The sequence below is a fragment of the Drosophila serrata genome, unplaced genomic scaffold (assembly GCF_035046125.1).
Source record: "Drosophila serrata isolate PLE 108 unplaced genomic scaffold, ASM3504612v1 contig_276, whole genome shotgun sequence".
NCBI lineage: Eukaryota > Metazoa > Arthropoda > Insecta > Diptera > Drosophilidae > Drosophila > Drosophila serrata.
Window position 1 is genome coordinate 6,842,835 of NW_028257174.1, and position 19,021 is coordinate 6,861,855.

General features: G+C 41.4%; 1 protein-coding gene, 3 long non-coding RNA genes and 1 pseudogene across 5 annotated transcripts in view; 4 read left to right on the forward strand and 1 right to left on the reverse strand.

The window, feature by feature from the left end:
• vex (somatomedin B and thrombospondin type 1 domain containing protein vexed) overlaps positions 1 to 19,021 on the forward strand; it is a 100,368-nt gene that overhangs the window by 51,114 nt on the left and 30,233 nt on the right. The window lies entirely within an intron of this gene.
• LOC147643272 (uncharacterized) lies at positions 9,187 to 11,511 on the forward strand. Its single transcript, XR_015272375.1, has 2 exons — positions 9,187 to 11,086; positions 11,147 to 11,511. It is a non-coding gene; the product is annotated as an uncharacterized LOC147643272 (long non-coding RNA).
• Positions 10,859 to 11,511, forward strand: LOC147643273 (uncharacterized; annotated as a pseudogene).
• Positions 12,490 to 13,838, reverse strand: LOC110181518 (uncharacterized). The gene is made up of 5 exons (XR_015272376.1): positions 13,711 to 13,838; positions 13,530 to 13,640; positions 13,115 to 13,461; positions 12,700 to 13,046; positions 12,490 to 12,631 (listed from the first exon to the last, which is right to left on the reverse strand). It is a non-coding gene; the product is annotated as an uncharacterized LOC110181518 (long non-coding RNA).
• Positions 13,233 to 13,954, forward strand: LOC147643274 (uncharacterized). Its single transcript, XR_015272377.1, has 2 exons — positions 13,233 to 13,480; positions 13,535 to 13,954. It is a non-coding gene; the product is annotated as an uncharacterized LOC147643274 (long non-coding RNA).

Below are 19,021 nucleotides of genomic sequence, written 5' to 3' on the forward strand. Positions count from 1 at the left end.
CAAACATCAGACATTAAATTAATATTTATTTATTTTTATATGGTATTTTTTTTTTGGCTAATCCAAGCTTAAAAATTGCATAACTAAGCCAAAAGTGTCTTAATTTTTAATCGGAAAGAAGTTTTGTGTTACGTTTAACAAGGATAACAAATCTGCATACTAAGTTTTATATGCTTAGTGGAAAATATCACCGAAAGAAAGCCTCAAACGTTAGACATTAAATCAATATTTATAAATATTTTATATGGTATTTTATTAGGCAAACCAAATTTTAAAAATTCCATAACTAGGCCAAAAGAGTCTTGATTTCAAATCGGAATGAAGTTTTTGTTAGGTTTTACAAGGTTAACAAATCTGCGTACTTAGTATAAAATATCAGAACATGAAATTTTTTGCCAATTTTTGACAATTTTAATGATGTAACCCCTTTCATTTTTTTGCAAAATTGGCCAAAATTTAAAAAAAATCGATTTGCTATATTTTGATAGAACCTTATTGGGATTTTTACTGCGATTCAGAATATGTATGACATTTGGAAATCGGTTGTTTTTTGGCCATAATATAAACAAAACAAATCCTCAGATATTAGGCATTAAATCAACATTTTTAAATACGGTTTGAGGCTAATCCAAGTTTAAAAATTTCATAACTAAGCCAAAAGTGTCTTGATTTTTAATCGGAAAGAAGTTTTGTGTTACGTTTAACAAGGATAACAAATCTGCATACTAAGTTTTATATGCTTAGTGGAAAGTTTCACCGAAAGAAAACCTCAAACATCAGACATTAAATTAATATTTATTTATATTTTATATGGTATTTTATTAGGCAAACCAAATTTTAAAAATTCCATAACTAGGCCAAAAGAGTCTTGATTTCAAATCGGAATGAAGTTTTTTGTTAGGTTTTACAAGGTTAACAAATCTGCGTACTTAGTATAAAATATCAGAACATGAAATTTTTTGCCAATTTTTGACAATTTTAATGATGTAACCCCTTTCATTTTTTTGCAAAATTGGCCAAAATTAAAAAAAAAATGGATTTGCTATATTTTGATAGAACCTTATTGGGATTTTTACTGCGATTCAGAATATGTATGACATTTGGAAATCGGTCGTTTTTTGGCCATAATATAAACAAAACAAATCCTCAGATATTAGGCATTAAATCAACATTTTTAAATACGTTTTGAGGCTAATCCAAGTTTAAAAATTTCATAACTAAGCCAAAAGTGTCTTGATTTTCAATCGAAAAGAAGTTTTGTGTTACTTTTAACAAGGTTAACAAATCTGCATACTTAGTTTCATACGCTTAGTGGAATATATCACCGAAAGAAAGCCTCAAACATCAGACATTAAATTAATATTTATTTATATTTTATATGGTTGTTTTTTTGGCTAATCCAAGCTTAAAAATTGCATAACTAAGCCAAAAGTGTCTTAATTTTTAATCGGAAAGAAGTTTTGTGTTACGTTTAACAAGGATAACAAATCTGCATACTAAGTTTTATATGCTTAGTGGAAAATATCACCGAAAGAAAGCCTCAAACATCAGACATTAAATTAATATTTATTTATTTTTATATGGTTTTTTTTTTTTGGCTAATCCAAGCTTAAAAATTTCATAACTAAGCCAAAAGTGTCTTGATTTTTAATCGAAAAGAAGTTTTGTGTTACGTTTAACAAGGATAACAAATCTGCATACTAAGTTTTATATGCTTAGTGGAAAATATCACCGAAAGAAAGCCTCAAACATCAGACATTAAATTAATATTTATTTATTTTTATATGGTATTTTTTTTTTGGCTAATCCAAGCTTAAAAATTTCATAACTAAGCCAAAAGTGTCTTGATTTTTAATCGAAAAGAAGTTTTGTGTTACGTTTAACAGGGATAAAAAATCTGCATACTTAGTTTCATACGCTTAGTGGAAAATATCACCGAAAGAAAGCCTCAAACATCAGACATTAAATTAATATTTATTTATTTTTATATGGTATTTTTTTTTTGGCTAATCCAAGCTTAAAAATTGCATAACTAAGCCAAAAGTGTCTTAATTTTTAATCGGAAAGAAGTTTTGTGTTACGTTTAACAAGGATAACAAATCTGCATACTAAGTTTTATATGCTTAGTGGAAAATATCACCGAAAGAAAGCCTCAAACGTTAGACATTAAATCAATATTTATAAATATTTTATATGGTATTTTATTAGGCAAACCAAATTTTAAAAATTCCATAACTAGGCCAAAAGAGTCTTGATTTCAAATCGGAATGAAGTTTTTGTTAGGTTTTACAAGGTTAACAAATCTGCGTACTTAGTATAAAATATCAGAACATGAAATTTTTTGCCAATTTTTGACAATTTTAATGATGTAACCCCTTTCATTTTTTTGCAAAATTGGCCAAAATTTAAAAAAAATCGATTTGCTATATTTTGATAGAACCTTATTGGGATTTTTACTGCGATTCAGAATATGTATGACATTTGGAAATCGGTCGTTTTTTGGCCATAATATAAACAAAACAAATCCTCAGATATTAGGCATTAAATCAACATTTTTAAATACGTTTTGAGGCTAATCCAAGTTTAAAAATTTCATAACTAAGCCAAAAGTGTCTTGATTTTTAATCGGAAAGAAGTTTTGTGTTACTTTTAACAAGGTTAACAAATCTGCATACTAAGTTTTATATGCTTAGTGGAAAATATCACCGAAAGAAAGCCTCAAACATCAGACATTAAATTAATATTTATTTATATTTTATATGGTTGTTTTTTTGGCTAATCCAAGCTTAAAAATTGCATAACTAAGCCAAAAGTGTCTTAATTTTTAATCGGAAAGAAGTTTTGTGTTACGTTTAACAAGGATAACAAATCTGCATACTAAGTTTTATATGCTTAGTGGAAAATTTCACCGAAAGAAAGCCTCAAACATCAGACATTACATTAATATTTATTTATATTTTATATGGTTGTTTTTTTGGCTAATCCAAGCTTAAAAATTCCATAACTAAGCCAAAAGTGTCTTAATTTTTAATCGGAAAGAAGTTTTGTGTTACTTTTAACAATGTTAACAAATCTGCATACTAAGTTTTATATGCTTAGTGGAAAATATCACCGAAAGAAAGCCTCAAACATCAGACATTAAATTAATATTTATTTATTTTTATATGGTATTTTTTTTTTGGCTAATCCAAGCTTAAAAATTTCATAACTAAGCCAAAAGTGTCTTGATTTTTAATCGAAAAGAAGTTTTGTGTTACGTTTAACAGGGATAAAAAATCTGCATACTTAGTTTCATACGCTTAGTGGAAAATATCACCGAAAGAAAGCCTCAAACATCAGACATTAAATTAATATTTATTTATTTTTATATGGTTTTTTTTTTTTGGCTAATCCAAGCTTAAAAATTGCATAACTAAGCCAAAAGTGTCTTAATTTTGAATCGGAAAGAAGTTTTGTGTTACGTTTAACAAGGTTAACAAATCTGCATACTAAGTTTTATATTCTTAGTGGAAAATATCACCGAAAGAAAGCCTCAAAAGATAAAATGATAGTGTAGTAGATTTTCTCCGCGTGCAGCTAAGTGGCCTAAACAAGCATTGAGCATGCCCTCAAGTATGCTACACTAAGAGCCAAGTTTGTGGCCCCCTGTCCGCCTCAGCCCGGCGCAGGACTCCCTGCTCCTTATCCTCCTGCGACTCCATCAGCTGGCATTACCTGCGACCTGACGACTGTGGCAAATGGCGTCAATTTCATTCTGTAATCAAGAGGCCCGGTTAATTAATTACCAGCACAGAGAGGGGGAGAGAGTGTGTGCCCGTCGTCACTCCATTTTCGCAAGTTTGTGGGAAATTCGAGGTCAAAAAACCTGTAAATTGCACAGGTAACTAAATGTGCAAATTAGCTGAAACTTTTCATGCCAAAACCTAAATCAAATTGCCTGAACTTCAAATGGAGTTATTAAAACCAGAATGTAAAGTTCAACGCGAAATTTAGTAACTATTATTTGGTGGAAAACTTGTTAATGAAAAAGAGGAAAGAAGGAAAAGGTCTTTATTAATTTGAAAACTATTTATATTTTTACTGAGAACAACTGTTGACTAATTTCGAATAATAATTTAGGTTTCGTAAAGGGTATCCCATTGTGCATTCTTCTTAATTTACATAGTTTTTCCTTTTTTTGAGAGTCTTTATGCTTTGCTAAACTATTCAGCTCAGTGCGGCATTAGCTGTTCCCTGAAGACAAATGCCACACTTTCCCTTTCCAATTATGCCAAACTTGATATTTATTTAATCTTGAATTTATTGTTTAGTTTTCCCTTAGTACTATCAATTAATTGTCTCGAATGATTTTCCTTAATATGGAATTCTTTTGGCCAACTGATTCATTTATTACTCCCGGGAATCCCAATGAGGAGAGACGCCACATGTCCCTGCGTCCGGCATTGATTAGATCCCGACACGATGCCTGGACCCAGGACGAATCCGCTGGACTCTCTGGGCAAATGGCGGCTAATGTCGGACATTCGTCAAAAGGCCCCTTCCAGATGGGGAGCAGGAGGGGCAGGCACTTGCCCCAAAAACAGCGGCAGTCTTGGGCTTATTTATCTATTCGCCCAGGACTCTGCTCCATTTGTTGGCCATTTAATGGTGGCGCATCCTTGTTGCTCCTTGTTGCCAGTCCGATGCGGTCCGGTCCGGTCCGTGTTTTGTTATTGTGTTGTTGTCTGGTTTTATCAGATTACAAAACATTAATTTAATTTACTTTACTTGGCACACAACGCAGGGCTAAACAGGGACCGATGGGTGGCAATTTCGGGGCCCAGCCGCCGCCTCCCAGGCACGCAGCGCCGCAAAATGACGCGAAATTTAATTAAGATATAAAGTGAAATAATTTTTTAATGGCATAGAAAACGCACATAGCACGCGGGGGCGGCTAGAGAGGAGGTGTCAGAGGTTCATTTTCAATTGATTTCCCAGCTGAATTCAGCTAGCTGCGCTCTCTTGCAGGACTTTACGGCTTAATATCACGAGAGTGGGCGGAAACGAAAGCGGAAACGGAAGTGGTGTGTGCTCGTGCTCTGTCTCTCTCTCGCTCTCTCTTTTTGCCGCAGGTCAGAGTGCCAATTGTCGCGGGGGCATCCGAGTTCATTTCCCAACTACAATTACAACTTGTTCCCTGCCCCGACAAAACCTCGAGCATCTGCATTTGCGGTCCAACCCAGACACGGCTTAGCACCACATCGCACACCACACACCACACAGAAGGGGTGGCACACTCGCACTCACACAGGCTAGCTTTTAATTAAAATTAAGCAACCCCCACATGATGTGTAACAGGTTTTCGGAAGCACAAGTTGCTAGAGGAAATGAAACAGAACAGTATCTTCCTTACCAACTACAGATCTTTCTATTGCAACAAATCGATTGAAATATTTAAGAAGAGAAGGACAAAACAGGACCCAGAGTTACCGCAGTTCTTGGAAATACTTATAAATCAATTTCGAGACAAACAAACACAAACACTTCATGGGAAAATCGAATCGGGAAAAAGACGAGCTCATCCTGCTGTAGGGAACAACTTTTCAATACATAATAGACTGCCTATTAGGGCATAATTTTTGACAAGGGAGACCCGTAACCGATGGCGACAACAAAAGCACTTTGTTGCCGGAAATGCCGTCATTTGATTAGTATTTAATTTCACATTATAATGCCATAAAAAAGTATATATATTGAAGGCGGTTCCCGGAAATGTGCCGCCTTAGCTGGGCGCTGACAATGCGGCGTATGCGCAATGTTGTTTTTTTCCCGGCAAAAGTTGTGCCGTTTGGCATTTGCGTTTAGTTCAGTTTTAGTTTAGTTTATGGCTGCTGCAAATATTATTTGATATTCTCCAATACAGAGGGGGCAGCTCCCTGTAAACTTTGTCCTCTCCCTGCAACTGGCGTCCTATGTCCTTGCGAGAACTTTATGCCACTCCGTCTGTGTCTGTGTTTGTGTGTGGGTCTGGCAGTGCCTCTGTACCTCTATACCTCTGCCTGGATGTCTGTGTCGCCTATATCCGTAACTAATTAGCAACATGACTCACCTGGGAGAGCGCACGCATATACACTACGCGATGGTGTGTGTGTGTGTGTGGGGAGGGAGTGTGTTCAGTGCTCAGTTGATAACCCGCGAAACGCTTTTGTTTCCACTGCGAAAATGCTTGCTCAGGCCCCCTTTTAACCCGCTGAGGGATGCTGCAAATGAATATGACAGCAGCGACGACGGCGGCAAAAAAAAAAGACCGCTAATTAGTTGAAAATAAATAATGAGCAAAATGCTAGCCAAATGCGGGTGTAGCAAGCGAGCGAGCTAACGGTTTTTTGCACCGGAAACGGAAACGGGAGAACACCGCTCTGTCACTGTGTCACCCGAAACATATTTTGGCTTTGCATTTGCGTTGAAAGTAAACCCCTTAAAACATCATTCCCTGCTGTTTAAATTAAGTCAAGCCATATAATTATGCAAAATAGAACAAAAGTCAAATGATTATCAGCCAAAAAAAAGGGTTAGTAAGGAGTTTTATGTTGAGCTATTTCTCATACAATTGAATTTGCTTTCCTAAATAATATATATAATAAATATTCTTCGAACTTGACTGCAGCTCATTTCTTGTGTGGCCCTGGGATTTGCATTCCTGCAATTGAATTTGTATGAGCTCTTCCGGCATCAGAATCGGATACGGAATCAGGGCGGCTTATCTGCACGCGCTGAAATGACAGCTACAGCTACAGATACAGATGCGAATCCGAATCTGAATCCGAATGCGGATTCAGATACAGCTGCCAAGTTGGTCGCCTGGCTAAAAGTTTTATCAGGGGGAAAAGTTGCTCTGTTACTGGGGCGTTTTTCTACGCTTTTTTGCGTCCTTTGTTCCCGTCCTTTATCGCACACTGTTTTTTTTATTTTGTGTCTCCTTCAGCGTACGTCTCTCCTAGCCTCGGTTCTAGTCCTTGTTTTTTGTTTTTGGGCTAAAAGCATGCAGGCGGCCATTTTTATGCAAATCAAAACCGCTTTTAATCTCTTTAAGCAACGCGATACGTGCCACGAGCCAGAAATATGACACGAAAACGGAATGGACACGTAATTAAAACCGCACGTTAATGGACACGATGGCCCGGGGGCCAAAGTGCCCCAGAATCTGCCCCTTTTCGCACGCCCGGAAAAACTATTTGGGGGAAAATGGAGGCGTGGCCCAGCAGTCCCTTCTCAGCCGAAAAATACAACAACAAAAAATACAGAATAAAGAACGAAAAACGAAAAACAATGAAGCGGACGGCAATAGCCGTCTAAAACTATTTCAATATAAAATTCATTTCGTTTGCAGCATCAGAGGCCAGCAAACAAACAAGCCGCACAGTTCGAGTTCGAGTTTGAGTTCGAGTGTTGAGAGGGGAATAAGGATTTTGACTCGGATTTGCAGATGCGGCTTTGTTTTTTTTTTTTTTTTTTGGGGGGGGGGGAGGTAAAGGATCCTTTGACATTTGGCAAAAACCGCGCTAAAAGTTTCCTTGTTAAGGCCTCGATAACTGACGCCTTAAGCTGGCACATTAAAATGTATTTTCCGACTTCTTTGTTTATTTACTTATTTATGTTAAGGTATTTACTATGTAGTATAATTTTTTCTTTGATTATAGTTAAATTTCAACTACAAACTCTAGAAATGAGTATGAATTTCCTTAACCCAAACTCATTGCCGCCGAAAACGGACACTGCCTCAAAGGTACATAGCTCCTCGGGGGCGGACAGGCAGTGCAATTAGAGCCAAACACAAGTCGGTGCTTTGGAGTGCCCGGGGCCAGGATGTTCTGGCCGTAACTGTATCCCATATCCTGTCTGCCACCGAGTCCTTGTAGGGCTGAGTGCTTTGCATTTGAATGCAGCTTGTTAGTAGCAAAGGTGTGTGTGTGTTGCACAAGGAGTGAGTGTCAGTGGAGTCTGTTTAGAAATCGTTTCGATAAGTGCTTGGAAATGGCTTCAGAGATATATTGAATCAATTTTCTAGAATTTTGTCATATTAATTGTCAAGCGATTTAATTTATTTATAGATAAATAAACATATTCTTGTTAAAGAAATATTTCAACTGCACTCTCTGCCAGGCCAATTTGGCAAGAAAATAGTGGCTTATAAAAGACTTTACTCTCCACTCTCTTGCGCCGTTCGAGGTCTCTGGGTCAGGGCATCCTTTTGCCCCCCATCTACTTTCGCCTCCCCAAAGGACCTTTTGCAGCTGGAAAATGTGCTTCTTATGCTTTGCAGGCTACATAAAAATGAAAATTTTATTCGCTCCGTAGGCCGTTCCAACGATCGATGCCAGATATGCCTGTCACACTAAGTATATCAAGTGTAATCAAGTGCACACACTCACATACACATATGTATATAGGAAAGTATATAAGGCAAGACCACGTAGCATATACACCCTTCCATATAAAGATATATATTGTATATATATAAATTTGCTTGTGGGGACATGACTTGGATGTTGGCTACATTTATTTAAATCCCAGTTACAGGCCATTTGTCGTATTAAATAAAACTTACACGGACACATGCGAAGGACGAAAGGAAAAAAAGGGACACGAACGGATTGGAATAGTGAGAGGAAGAGGGGAAGTCCGGGACCGGATGCGGATACGGGTCTGAGAAATAGAAAGAGTAAGAGTAAGAGTAAGAGAAAGAGGTCAAAAGCAATGCAAAGACAAAGTGCCGGCAAAATGAAACGTGCAAAGCAAATAAACACATAAAAGTCTAAATTTAATGCTAAAAGCTATTGAAGCATGTTTAAGCCCAGACCGAGTCAGGGAAAAAAGAGTCAGGAAGAGAAAGAGAGTGAAAGGAAGGAGGGAGGGTGAAGAAGGAAAGGCAGAGGTAACGACGTGTGCTGAAATGTTCGGCTTGAAGGACTTTCCAGACATGACAACAACAAATCGGTCGCTTGTTGATGTCTCTCCTTCTCTGGGGAGTCCTTCTCCTTCTGTCTCCTTTTCACTTTGCTTTGCTTACACTCTCCGCATCCGCAGCCGCATCCGTATTCCATAGGCGACATTTTTATGGTCCTCAATGGTGGCCCAAACACGCATCCCGATAAGCGAAATCAAATGTCAAAGTGAGAATGTAAACACTTCTAAATGTATTTGTATCTCTGTCTCCGTGTATGTGTGTGTGTGTGTGTGTGTATGTGTGATGGCCGTGTGAGTGATACCAGGAATGCCATAAACAACGTGTCCTTCGTGTCCTGCCCAACAATTGATAACAAGACCCTCTTGGGAGACAGCGCCGTGTCAGCTGTTGTTTTGTCATTTTGAACACATATATTCTTATTAGACTTTCATTTTATTATTCCCAGAGACTTAGATATTTTTTTTTTTTAAATTATGCCAGTGATTCATTTAAACAAAATCGTTTTTATGGTCTTGCAAGGTATTGTTATATTTGTCAATAAATTGCAGCACAGTGAAGGTGTCAATTCAAAATATTTGAAAAGTACTCAATTGTAGCATACTGTTTTGGGCAGCAGAACACAGCTGCACGATCATTGAATTAAAATTTGGCAGTTAAAATAATATATTTATTTCTGTAGTGGTTGTGAAAGACATGTTGTTGTTGCTGTAGGCAAAACTGTATTTAAATGCGAATGGCGGATATTATCTTTTTAAATTGAAACACAAATTTTGCAGGTAAATTAATATATGTTATTTATTTTCTTGTTGTAAGTTTGAAATTGTTGTTGTTGTTCTTTTTGTAAATACTGTGGTTGTTGTAGGCAAAACCAAGTCTTCGATTTGGTCAAAAATCAGTGCAAGTCCATCCAATTCTTGACCTGAATTACTAGGCGAACAGAAACCGCAGCAAGCTGAATAATTTTAGTGCAAGAGTTTTCGATTAACTGCTGAAATGCAACCATGTGTAGCTTTTACTATCGGCTTCTGGCAGTTTGAAAGAGCTTTGACTAAAACAACTGACATGGAGCCATCTATAAGAATGACAATCAGCTGACATGGAGCCATGTACAGCACTGACAGTTAGGACATGGAGGCATGTGCAGCAGTGACAATCAGCTGACATGGAGCCATGTACTGCAGTGACAATCAGCTGACATGGAGGCATCTTTAGCAATGGCGATCGGCTGATGACACGCTGCATAAAAAAATCGTCATCGATATAAATCGACTTACAACTTATTGTAGTGTGACCGCTTTGACTTTCCGCTGGTTGCCTGCAGCCATGTGCTGCAGCGACGATCGGCTGGCGTGGAACCACGTGCAGCTTTGGCTTCCTACGTTTTGGGTTATGGTGAATGCACTCAGGAGAAGCCACTGGATCAGGATGAGTTGGATCAAGAGCAGGGCGTGCTGGTCACAGCCCGCCGCGGGAAGTGCAGACAACTTCGCTCCTCCTGCCCATTGATGAGCTAACCAACACCCCCTCGCTGGCCAAAGGAGAAGAGCCTCGATGACCCGCATTCTGATGACTCTGGCATCTCGGCCTCCTCGCAGAGCAACAACAACCTCCAGTCCAAGCAGCAGCTGCGGCTCAAGCTGACCGTGGTCACCCGCCAGGAGCAGCGTTACATTGGACCCAACTGCCTCAACATGACACCGGAGCCGCCGCAACAGAAGCTCATCACCAGGACCATTTCCAGTCCGCAGCTAAGCGGCCTGCCCCAGAAGCGTCAGTGTGCCTTCGGTGGTGCCTCTACCAAGGGCGTGATGCAGTGGTGTATGGCCTCCCATGGCAAGCTGGTGACACCAAATAGTCCACAGCCGCCCGTCTCGCCATTGGGCAACATCAGCAGCTAAGGGAGCAATCAGAATGCAAGTCATCAGCAACAGCAACACCCTTCCTGGAGAACGGCAACTCGCCAACGGGCATTACCACGATCACCCTATCACCGGCAGCCATCGAGAGGGACACAGAGGGCAGGCCGTTGCGTTGAGGCTACGTGCCCGTTGAGCAGAAGATCCAGCAGGAACTGCAGGACCTCAAGTCGCGCGAGACTGAGCCGAAGCGGCTGCGCAAGATTGGCAGGCAGAACAAGCTGTGAGTACACGTCAAGGCTTTCAAGAATCCTCTTATCATCTTACGTTTTTTCGTTTCCAGCCAGCTCAGCACAGACGACGATGACGATGAAGACTCAGGTGGAGCACTGATATGGACCCGAAAAACTGCGCAATGCAACGAACCGGAGATCGTACACAAGCCCGCTGGTAATCACAGCCTGAATGCAACCGCCATAGGATGCGGCCGGCCATGCCGCTGGCCCAGCTCTGTGATCCGACGCCCAAGGAGGCGCCCTCATCGCGAGGCTTCATTGCCGAGTGGAAGCCTGATCAAGAAGAATGCCGAAAACGGGACAGTTACTGAGGCGGTCATCAAAGAGGACGAACGGCAAAGGGTAGCATATGCTGCTTATTAACAAATTAATGTAAACAATTAAAAAATTTCAAATAAACATATTTAATATATTTTGTTTTTGTTGTTTTAGTTTAAAATTGTTGTAAAAGATTTTTATTGTTGTTGTAAAAGAGTTGTTTGTTGTTGTTGTAGGCAAAACCCAGAATTCAAGTCGGTCAGATTCAGTATAAAAATTTAAATTTTTGGGTCTGAAGTACCAGGCGAACAGAAACCGCAGCAAGCTGAATAATTTTAGTGCAAGCAGCGACGATCAGCTGACATGGAGGCATCTTAAGCAGTATAAAATTGTAAATTTTTGGGTCTGAAGTACCAGGCGAACAGAAACCGCAGCAAGCTGAATAATTTTAGTGCAAGAGCTTTCGATAACTGCTAAAATGCAACCATGTGCAGCTTTGACTATCGGTTTCTGTAAGCTTTACAGAGCTTTCACTAAAACAGCTGACATGGAGCCATCTACAAGAGTGACAATCAGCTGACATGGAGCCATGTACAGCACTGACAGTTAGGACATGGAGGGATGTGCAGCAGTGACAATCAGCTGACATGGAGGCATCTTAAGCAGAGACGATCAGCTGACATGGAGGCATCTTAAGCAGCGACGATCAGCTGACATGGAGCCATGTATAGCACTGACAGTTAGGACATGGAGGCATGTGCAGCAGTGACAATCAGCTGACATGGAGGCATCTTAAGCAGAGACGATCAGCTGACATGGAGGCATCTTAAGCAGCGACGATCAGCTGACATGGAGCCATGTATAGCACTGACAGTTAGGACATGGAGGCATGTGCAGCAGTGACAATCAGCTGACATGGAGGCATCTTAAGCAGAGACGGTCAACTGACATGAAGCCATGCGCAGCAGCGACATTCATGACGTGCAGCTATGTGCCGATGTGACGATGCTATGTGCCGCTGTTACGATGAGCTGATGACATGCAGCCATAAAAAAGGATTATAAATGGAGCCTGCTTAGTCCTTTCCTCCTATTGGGCCACCACTGACCCGCCGTACGTCGTCCATTGAGAATTTTGGGCTGGGGGGTGCGGGTGGTGCAGCTCCACTGGCGGTGCTGGCTTGTCGTTTAATTGCTCAAGCCGCGCTCTGCTTGGGGATTATCCGCTTGCTCACTTCATAAACACAGGCAGGAAATTGATGGTGGCTTCAAGATCTTGATGACATGCAGCCATGTGAGTCAATCCAAATATAGTCAACGAAATAAAGCGATATACAACTTACTGTAGTGTGACCAACTCGTTATTCCCGAAACATATATCGAAGTGTGCCCGCTTTGACTTTCTGCTCGTAGCCCGCAACCTTGGGCTGCAGCGACGATCGACTGATGACATTCTGCCATAAATAAGCATTATAAATGGAGCCTGCTTAGTCCCTTCCTCCTATTAGGCCACCACTGACCCGCCGTACGTCGTCCATTGAGAATTTTGGGCTGGGGGGTGCGGGTGGTGCAGCTCCACTGGCGGTGCTGGCTTCTCGTTTAATTGCTCAAGCCGCGCTCTGCTTGGGGATTATCCGCTTGCTCACTTCATAAACACAGCCAGGCAGGAAATTGATGGTGGCTTCAAGATCTTGATGACATGCAGCCATGTGAGTCAATCCAAATATCGTCAACGAAATAAAGCGATATATAACTTACTGTAGTGTGACCAACTCGTTATTCCCGAAACATATATCGAAGTGTGCCCGCTTTGACTTTCTGCTCGTAGCCCGCAACCATGGGCTGCAGCGACGATCGACTGATGACATGCTGCCATAAATTAGCATTATAAATGGAGCCTGCTTAGTCCCTTCCTCCTATTAGGCCACCACTGACCCGCCGTACGTCGTCCATTGAGAATTTTGGGCTGGGGGGTGCGGGTGGTGCAGCTCCACTGGCGGTGCTGGCTTCTCGTTTAATTGCTCAAGCCGCGCTCTGCTTGGGGATTATCCGCTTGCTCACTTCATAAACACAGCCAGGCAGGAAATTGATGGTGGCTTCAAGATCTTGATGACATGCAGCCATGTGAGTCAATCCAAATATCGTCAACGAAATAAAGCGAAATACAACTTACTGTAGTGTGACCAACGCGTTTTTCCCGAAACATATATCGAAGTGTGCCCGCTTTGACTTTCTGCTCGTAGCCCGCAACCATGGGCTGCAGCGACGATCGACTGATGACATTCTGCCATAAATAAGCATTATAAATGGAGCCTGCTTAGTCCCTTCCTCCTATTGGGCCACCGCTGACTCACCGTACGTCGTCCATTGAGAATTTTGGGCTGAGGGGTGCGGGTGGTGCAGCTCCACTGGCGGTGCTGGCTTGTCGTTTAATTGCTCAAGCCGCGCTCTGCTTGGGGATTATCCGCTTGCTCACTTCATAAACACAGCCAGGCAGGAAATTGATGGTGGCTTCAAGATCTTGATGACATGCAGCCTTGTGAGTCAATCCAAATATCGTCAACGAAATAAAGCGAAATACAACTTACTGTAGTGTGACCAACGCGTTTTTCCCGAAACATATATCGAAGTGTGCCCGCTTTGACTTTCTGCTCGTAGCCCGCAACCATGGGCTGCAGCGACGATCGACTGATGACATGCTGCCATAAATAAGCATTATAAATGGAGCCTGCTTAGTCCCTTCCTCCTATTGGGCCACCGCTGACTCACCGTACGTCGTCCATTGAGAATTTTGGGCTGAGGGGTGCGGGTGGTGCAGCTCCACTGGCGGTGCTGGCTTGTCGTTTAATTGCTCAAGCCGCGCTCTGCTTGGGGATTATCCGCTTGCTCACTTCATAAACACAGCCAGGCAGGAAATTGATGGTGGCTTCAAGATCTTGATGACATGCAGCCTTGTGAGTCAATCCAAATATAGTCAACGAAATAAAGCGAAATACAACTTACTGTAGTGTGACCAACGCGTTTTTCCCGAAACATATATCGAAGTGTGCCCGCTTTGACTTTCTGCTCGTAGCCCGCAACCATGGGCTGCAGCGACGATCGACTGATGACATGCTGCCATAAATAAGCATTATAAATGGAGCCTGCTTAGTCCCTTCCTCCTATTGGGCCACCGCTGACTCACCGTACGTCGTCCATTGAGAATTTTGGGCTGAGGGGTGCGGGTGGTGCAGCTCCACTGGCGGTGCTGGCTTGTCGTTTAATTGCTCAAGCCGCGCTCTGCTTGGGGATTATCCGCTTGCTCACTTCATAAACACAGCCAGGCAGGAAATTGATGGTGGCTTCAAGATCTTGATGACATGCAGCCTTGTGCGGCGATCGCAACATCGTCATCAAAATACAACTTATTGTAGTTTAACCAACTCATTTTTCAGTACTTTCTTATCGAAGTGTGACCGCTTTGACTTTTAGCTGGTTGCCTTCAACCATGTGCAGCTTTGACTATCGGTTTCTTCCAGCTTTACAGAGCTTTGACTAAAACAGCTAACATGGAGCCATCTACAAGAGTGACAATCAGCTGACATGGAGCCATGTACAGCACTGACAGTTAGGACATGGAGGCATGTGCAGCAGTGACAATCAGCTGACATGGAGGCATCTTAAGCAGAGACGATCAGCTGACATGGTGGCATGTGCAGTAGCGATGAGAATTTATCGTCATCTAAATTTATCGATTTACTGACGTGGCGGCAACTGATCGATTATTTAAATTCAAATTCAAATTTGACGGTTAACCGTTATGGCTGTAACATTTAGTTAAATTCAAATATTAGTTTGGCGATTACCTGAAAGCAATATCTATAATCTAATTTAATCTAATTTATTTGCAAACTGGAAGGGTATTTAAGCTTTGGCTTTCCGAAGTAGGTTCCATCCTTGTTTGCTTTGTTTTGTTATGGCAACAAACCGTTGGTGGAAAAGCAATTTTAACTAATTTTGAACAAATTTGTCTGCATAATGTAAAGCGACCATTTGAATGCCGAAAACAAACGGGCACACACACACGGGTACACACTGGAGAACGGAAGGACACAGAGACGGACAGTACAGGACATTCCGGAAATTGGTTTCATTTGGGCCAAAGGTTTGTATTTGTTTGCTGGTCGGTCAGCAGCGAAAACAAACCAAACCAAAGCCGAAACAAAATAAAACTAGACCAGAGACCAGGGACCAGAGAGCAGTTGGAAAAAAGACAATTTGCCAGCGTTTAATGCCAACAGAAATATCTAAAAGTAATAGCTGCTGGCGCAAAAAAAAAATATATATATATATAAATATATAAATAAAAATAAAGCAAAAAACTCAATTTTACAAGCAATTAAAACTTGAATTGAAATTGAAATGTTTTCATTTCGAGTGGTTTGTGAGGGCGCCCAAAAAAAAGACATGGCCAACGGAAATCCACCAAATGGTTTTGCATATACTTAAGCCTGGTTAAATGCCAGGATAAAAGTTTATTTTATTTGTATATCTCAATTAGTTAAATTAAAATAAGCCATGTGTAGGTAGATTATTTTAATTAAAAGAAAATAATTGCAGAAAGAAAGCATCTACCTTTAAGGTTTTTTAAATTATTTTTCCTCAATTTTAAATTAGTTTCCTTCTATCGATTTCATTTAGATTTATTCTTTTTTACCAGTGTCTCGTAGAGAGCTTAAATGATCCTATTTGTGGACATGTGGTTTGCCCAGCGATCCAGTTTCGTTTGCAGTTCGGTGTCAGGCTCAAACGCTTTCAATTGGATTCCTCGTTATTGGTCGACGGCAAGTGCTGACAATTATCCCCGCACAAACACACACACACACACACTGAGAGGGGTCAGATGTCCTGCAGGATGTTGTGTTGGTTCGACATGGCCGCTAATCCTCTAGAAATGGCCAAAGTCAACTATTAGCGAGCGTTACGCTGGCCCGGTTAGTTAGCAGGGCTTTGCCTTTGGCTTTGGCTTTTGGCCATGGCTTTTGGCCGCCACTGTGGGTCTCGCTTCCCCTTGGATTAATTGCTTTATGAGCTGCAATAAAAGCCACAGTGTTCGGCAGCAGGAGGAGGACGAGCAGCTACCGCGTCCTGGTCAGTTGGCATTTTGTGAACTGCAATTAGCAGCAAATAAAATAATTTACGATTGTAATGACCAAAAATGCCATGGCCCGAGCAGCCGTTACGAAACTTGTAATAACAACAAATTGCCAACAGAAAACGAAAACGGAAACGGAAATGGTAGCGGTAGCGGGAAAAAAGAAAGAGAGAGACAGAGCTCACTCGCACACAGCTCTCGGAATGCGGTCTGTGTTTTGTGACTTGCCGAGCTGGCTTCTCGCTTCAATCTCAATCTCGGGCTTATTAAGCCACTTGATATTTATGGCCAGTTGGAGGAAAGAGAGAAAGAGCCAGATGACACGTGGCAGTATTAACCAAGTAATAAACTAATTTCAATGGCCCAGTTATAAATTATGCGAATATATATAACATTTTTTTGATTATTCATAGTTCATTTTCTTCACAGAGGAAGTGCTAGGGAAAAACATTGATTGTTATTCTTCAATGTGAAGTTTAAGGATAGGAAGTTTCCCTTTATGTTTTTCTCTTCTTGGCAAACTGGCGAGAAAAATGTTTTCAGCAAATGAATATGAATGAGTGGCGCACAGGCAGGCAAACAGAGTCCTTCCTGGCCATCCTGCTGGCTCCATTCAACTGCACTTTCTATGCTTCCTGCCCTGCTGTGGCCTGTTGGTAATCCCACGCAAAAGTGTTGAAAAGCTGAATAAATCACAGTTTGACCCAAGTCCAGGTCCAGAAAGCACAACTCGACGGACCGAATACCCAGCAAAAGGTGATTGATTATCGCGATTATGGCGATATTTATCGAAAGGGCCCCCTGCACATCCATATATACACACACAATTGTGGCCACACGAATGGCAACCATGAGAGGTGGAGGCATTGCCCAGGCACTGGCACTGGCACTGGCACCCGGATCCCCATGGGTGCTGGAGCATGCATAAATAAAAATGTGGCATGTTGGGTCAGAAATAGCATGACATTCTGCCAGTTAGCCAGCCAGACGACACAAAATGGCGGCAGATACGGCGCACAAAATGAAAATGTTTAGCAAAAGGGTTGGCCCCGGCGAAATGTCCCTCGGGGTGGCGGGTGGGTGGTTTGGGTTAAGGGTGCCACTGCCGCTGGGGGTGTGAGCCCAGTGAGCCATAAAAATCAATAAAGTCAACCGTCCCCCATCCCATCCCACCCCCCATCGTTTGTGTTGGCTTTGTCGGTCACCTGGTTAAGTCATCAATGGCCAGGTAAGTAAGCAAACGAGTTACCGGCATCGCCCCCGTCCTGGCCCTCTGGCCACTCCCCACTCCCCACTCCCCACTCCCCACTCCCCACTGCCCGCTGGTCACCCCTTGTTCAGCTGGCCAAATTTAAGTTCAACAATTTCCCAACTAACAAGCAACCAAAATTCATAATCAAAACGGTCAGGGTGGAGTAAAAATAAGAGGCCATGGAAAGCATTTTCACATACACTGAAAACCAAGTCCTTGTAATTTGTAAATCCTTGCAGTGTATTTGAATTTTAGTCAGAAGCTTAAAACTTTGTGAAGGAATCATTTCCGACCCCATAATAAATATATATTCTTGATCAGCATCAACAGGCGAATCTTTCTAGCCATCTCTGGCAGAAAACTAAAATTTTCAATAAAAAAAAGCAAAGGGGATACATCGTAAAAATTATCAAAAATTGGCAAAAAATTTAAATTTTAAATTGAGTATTAAGAACTTATCAAAGACTAACATAATCCACTTTCCGAATTGACTTAGTTATGCGTTTTTTAAGCTTAAAATATAGATAAATATTGATTCAAAGAATGCGAATATTTTAAGTTTAGTTATGATCTATTTACGAATTGATTTTATAACTTTCTTGAAAACTTTCCCCAAATTCCTTATAAAATCTAAAATCTTCTATGCTACTGGCAAGTTATTTGCAATTTTTTCACAGTGTCCTTTTTGTAGCATATGAGACCATCCTTTTGGCAAATATGTCAAAGTTACACTCCTCCCCTCCCACCCGGCTTTTCCTTCTCGTCCGCCGCTGTCAATTGGCAATTGTAGAAAAATGTTTTTTCTTCCATTTTTTATAATGTGAGTGTTGGTGGGGGTGACAGTGGGGGAAGTTGGTCACATGTTGGGCTCTTCATTAGCAGCAAAATGATTCGGCTGACATGCAAAAGCCCCTCCTGCGGCTTGTTAGTGTCCATCGCACACAAAAGCCAACAATTTCCATAGGACCTTTTCTCCTCCTCCGACCCTTGACTGCCTTTAAGCTTTCTACTTCCCTTTTTTTGAGAGCCGCTTTTTTGCTTTTTGCTGCTTTTTTTTGGAGCTCTTGTGCAGCTTTTTGTTTTTTGTTTATGCCCCTCGACTGTCGACAATTTGTTGTGCTTTTTATGGGGACAATGAAGGGGGTGCCGTGGTGCAGAGGCATGTGGCATAAATGTTTCATAACTGTGGGCTTAGGAGCAGGGGGAGGCGTGGCTGCTGGCCATCGCAAAAATTATTGGGGGAATGAACACTAGGCCTGCGGCACACACACACACGCAC